The following is a 5,662-nucleotide window of genomic DNA, read 5'->3' as shown; positions in this document are numbered from 1 at the left end:
GACGTCCGCGGATAGTTATTTCTTGCAACAAGCATAATGTTAGACACTTGAATTTTAGTATTACGCAAAACAGGAAAATGTTTACATCTATTATTATTGTTCAACTACTGTAAATGAACATTATTACAAAAGAAACGGAAACTATTTTAAACACAGCAATATTTGTTACAAAAGAAGAAATAACATTTTGAAAAAGATATATTGAAAACCTAAAAATCTCCAATTATTTCATCACATTTTTTTTATATATTACCCGAGACATCGATCATTTGAATATGTATCACTCGGGATATCTCAGTGATTACATCGTGGCATCAAATCACAGAGATATCACAGAGATATCTCACAGATTCTCCCATGACATCACTCACGAAGACTTCAGTCACGGAGATAGCTATATGATTCTCCGGCGACATCAATCACAGAGATATCTCTCTGATTACTCCATGACATCAATCACAGAAATATCACAGAGATATCTCACTGATTCCACCATGACATCAATCACAGAGATATCTCCCTGGCACCAAGCACAGAGATTCTCCCTGACACCAATCATAGAAATATCTCCCTGACATCAATCACAGAAATATTTTCCTAGCACCAATCACAGAGATTTCTCCCTGACATCAGTCACAGAGATTTCTCCCTGACATCAATCACAGAAATATCTCCCTGATATCAATCACAGAGATTACTCCACGCCAGCAACCCCAGAGATATATCTCCCTGATTACTCCAATGACATCAATCACCGACTGCTCCCAGCGAAGACTCCGATGTGACGTCACCAAACACGAGGACATCTTGGGGCGAGCACACCACAAGGAATTTCACATCGGAGGTGAGGCAGGTTTTTTTTTTTTTTTTTTTTTTTTTTTTTTTTTTGCTAGGTCGTGTTAGGACGACGTCTCTCTCTCTCTCTCTCTCTCTCTCTCTCTCTCACTCTGGATCTGGTATATGTCATTGATGTAATGGCTAGATTTATAAATTATTTCTTATATGAGGTATTGAATGAACTAATAAAAAAGATTCTCTCTCTCTATCTCTCTCTCTGTCTACTCTAGCTGAGAGAGAACTGGCCTACTGCCAAAACCCAACCACCCACCCAGCCACCCACCCACTGACGCCCACCACAACTAGAGACTCAGGCCCCCTTCCCCCCTTTCCCCCACCCCCCCCCTCACCCCCCCCCCCCCCCCCCCCCCCCCCCCCCCCCCCTCCCCCCCCTCCCCTTCTCCACGACTCCCGCTAAAACCCGTTCGACACTCACACTCACCCTGCTCTGTTTACCGGCCAACAAAAACACCACCGTATTCTCTCATCTTCTCTCTCTCTCTCTCTCGTTGTACTACTCCGAATCCTGTGGCGTTGGCTTCGATTGTCATCAGAGAGGTTGGGGGGAAAAGTGGTGACTTCCTCAGGTAAATGACATCAATTTCTCTAAGTTCTTGAATTTCAATCCGCAGGCACTTTCTAGTATCGGCAAATAAATTTCTTAATTTCTTCGTCCGTTTCTCTAAGAAACAAGATGGTTTCCCAGAGTAATGCCTGCTGCTTTAGCAAGCTTTTAGCAAAGCCAGAATTAGTTCATGCTGTTTTCCAAAGTATGCCTGCTGATTTTTAGGGCAAGCAGAATCAGTTCATTCTGTTCCCAGAGTAATGCCTGCTGCTTTTAGCAAGCAGAATTAGTTCGTTCTGCTCTCAGAGTAGTACCTGCTGCTTTTAGCAAGCAGAATTAGTTCATGCTGTTTCCAAAGTAATGGCTGCTGCTTTTAGCAAGCAAAATTAGTTTCATTCTGCTCTCAGAGTAGTGCCTGCTGATTTAGCAAGCAGAATCATTCATTCTGTGCCCAGAGTAACGCCAAGCGCTTTGAAGAAGCAAAGTCAATAACCCTAATTTTTTCAAAATCCAAGTCTGGATTCGACGCGTCTTAAAAAAAAGCAATCTCGAAAGGTTCAAACGACAAAAGAAAATAAAAAAAGAAAGCTCATTAACATGAGCTGTATGTATCTTTTCATACGCCAATTATCAGCTGTGTATTACGCGTTGTCTCAGAAACTAATTAGGAACGCATATAATGGCTTACAACCACAGAACAGAAGTCGGATATGCAGCACACACACACACAGACACTATTTTCAAGTGGTGGTTCTTAGCCCGTATCGGCAAGCTAATTTCGGCTCGGTCAGTTAATTTTGAGCGTAAATTCGGCAATACGAGGAAAAAGATATGTCATAGGAAATGCTCAGTAAATTAAATTTTAAGTAATCATGGGAAGTGGGACATGCGATGATAAATAACTTGTGTGTGTGTGCGTGCGTGTGATAACTTTCGGTTCAATTGATCTATGAATATACGTATATATATCATATACATATATATGTATATATATAATATATATATATATACATATATATATATATATATATATATAATATATATATATATATATATATATATATATATATATATATATATATATGGCCCAGTCCCTCAACCTAATTACCTAGATAGCTAACATACATACATAAGCATAAACATACCTGACTCGACCACTTCACCCCACACTCCAAACTTGCAACACTACCCGAACGCGCGCGCGCGCGGAATTTACCATCACCTGTACAAGCAACGGGTAAAGACAATACACTCCAAATGACTCTCTCTAATCATGCTACACTTCGATCGAGAGGACGCCATCACCTAAGCAAATCAGAGCAGCTGCCAATTCAGGATTTGACTGCAGACGGTTAATAATGAGTTAAGCGTTATTTCAGCCCTCTAAGAGCAAGAGCCCGTGCTGGCATAAGGCCAGCTATAGTAGATTCACATCAACCGCGCATTTGATGTCTAGGCCAGTCCCATAGTTTCCAGCCTTATGATTGGCTTATCAACAGCCAAACCAAGAAGCGTCGTAATTGACTGCGTAGACATCTAAATACTGGCTGATGTGAATCTACTGTAGTAAATCTAAAACAACAACACCGCATACAACGACCCAAACAACAACCAACAGCAGGGCAACTCTAAGGAACAACAAATCATTTACGGAATGCAAACAACGCATTTTTACTAAATTTTTCACTACGGTAAACAACACACAACAGCAAATACAGCTCAATAACTTTAATAACAAAAAATCACTTACCTGAATACATAAAACGCAATTTAACAACACTTTCCACAGTAATAAAACACCGTACAACAACAAAATTAAAACCACATCAGAGTAATAGAACAGCAAATCACAACAACAATTCAACAACCCTTTCCACAACAAGAAAACGGCATCAAAAACAAAACAACAGCCACAGCACAAGACCTGTAGGAAAACAACCTTCCACAACAATAAAACAACAAACAACAACAAACAACAACCAACCAACAACACAAAACCATAGGAACAACCTTCCACAATAATAAAACAGCACACAGCAACACAACAACACCAACAGCACAACAATAAAACAACACAACACCAAAACAACAACCACAGCACGCCCAACAACCGCATGAACATCCTTCCACAACAATAAAACAACATACAACAGGAAACCAACAACCATAGGAACAACCTTCCACAACAATAAAACAACAAACAGCAAAAGAACAAGCACAGGACAACAACCGTAAGAACAACAAATCACTTATCAGAACACGTAAAAAAGGCAATTTAACAGAGAGGGGGAAATTCAACTGTTCCCCTCCCCCCCCCCTCCCCCCCCCCCCCCCCCCCCCTCCCTTCTACTCTCAGGGGACGAGGAAAAAAAAAAAAATACACACGACAGAAACTTTGAAATTTGAATAAAAACATTGACGTTCCTCTTGGCATCATTATGTCGTCTGTCCTACGACCTTTTCTGAAGCGATATTTTAGTTTTGAGGTAATATAATAAACCGGATGTTATATGATGATGTATATTATATTCTGATTGCCATATACTGTAATATACCTCTGGTTGCTGCCAACTACAGTTAACTAACACTAAGTACACACACACGCATATATATATATATATATATATATATATATATATATATATATATATATATATATATATATATATATATATATATATATATATATATATGTGTGTGTGTGCGTGTGAATTTAAACGAATTTTTTATTTATTAATTTCATATTTATATCTACTTTCACTTCTTTTCTGTTCATTTCTATTTGTTGACATTTCCATCATATTTTGCTAAATCAATTCTCTTAGCTCAATTTTTTTTCTTTTTAATTTGGGTTTTCTATTCTGTGGAAAGTTGGCCAGGAAATTAATATTTCCTGCTTTTTGCACATAAAAGATGTAGTTTTGAGTAATAAAGCTATAATAATAATTAATTAATAATAATATTTTTCCGTCGACATTTTTCAAAATCAGGGAATTCGTAGCTGATTCATCTCACAACAAATGCAGCTATTATTCTTAATAATATAATAATAATAATAATAATAATAATAATAATAATAATAATAATAATAATAATAATAATAACAATATTTTCTGTCGACATAATTGAAAAATCAGGGAATTCGTAGCAGTCATTATTCTCAATAATAATAATAATAATAATAATAATAATAATAATAATAATAATAATAATAATAATAATGTTTTTGGCGACATATTTCAAAATCAGCAAATTCGTAGCTGACCCATCTTACAATATATGCAGCTATTACTCATAATATAATAATAATAATAATAATAATAATAATAATAATAATAATAATAAGCTGCATTTCCCAGTAGATTGCTAAGACCCGTGTTCCGCATTCATCTGTTTTTAAGTTTAAGACAGAACGCGTTGTTGGCACTCAGTGCCAATAAATAAGAAACGCTCTAATGTCGGTATTGTCCTCTGCCATGACATATGGTGGCTCTCTCTCTCTCTCTCTCTCTCTCTCTCTCTCTCTCTCTCTCTCTCTCTCTCTCTCTCACATATGCATAACTCAGCGCACTTGCAAAAGTTACAGATACAAATGCAGCGAGAAATTATGGATATATGTTGTTGCTCTCTCTCTCTCTCTCTCTCTCTCTCTCTCTCTCTCTCTCTCTCTGTCACCATACATTACTGCCCTCATTCATCTGCATTAACTTATGACTTCTCTTGCCATCTTCTTGTACCCTCGTCACTTTGAAGTTTATTTCCTCGACTCCTTAATTTCGAGGATGAAGAAGAATTAAAAAAAAATAACGGTCATGGGAGGTCGAATATTGCTGGAATATTGTACTAAAGTACAAGCAGATACACGTATGATACCCGGGTGCTCTATACAAGATGGTGCCAGCTCACCATTTTTTTTCTATATAATTTAATTCTTTTTAATTTTCATTGCGAGGCAGCAACACAACCCCTTGCGATGACGTCATCACAAACAGGTGTTCAGATATAAATAACCTATCACTGCTGTTTTATACAACTGTTGTTAAGGTTATTATTGTGGCCGTTATTTGCCGTTACTGTTAATTGTTGTTATTATTGTTGCTGTGGCATCACTGTGGCCAAATGCATCTTACACCTGATCCCTGACTCAGAGTAAGTTCGAAGTTCTGATACTCAGGTACAGTTACGGGACCGTATATGCCGACGACTTTTGGCATTCAATGGCGGTCACCCATGAAAAAAAAAAAAACATCATAAGGGTTT

The 5,662-nt window shown here is 37.5% G+C and overlaps 1 pseudogene; it reads left to right on the top strand.

Annotated features, from left to right (window-relative positions):
- Nucleotides 1-741: 741 nt before the first annotated feature.
- The window catches only part of LOC135213836 (uncharacterized), a 12,812-nt pseudogene continuing 7,891 nt past the window's right edge, over nucleotides 742-5,662 (top strand).

This window comes from Macrobrachium nipponense, chromosome 43, assembly GCF_015104395.2.
Source record: "Macrobrachium nipponense isolate FS-2020 chromosome 43, ASM1510439v2, whole genome shotgun sequence".
NCBI classification, from domain to species: domain Eukaryota; kingdom Metazoa; phylum Arthropoda; class Malacostraca; order Decapoda; family Palaemonidae; genus Macrobrachium; species Macrobrachium nipponense.
The sequence above is the reverse complement of the archived record's forward strand: the minus strand, read 5'-3'. Positions and strand labels throughout refer to the sequence as shown.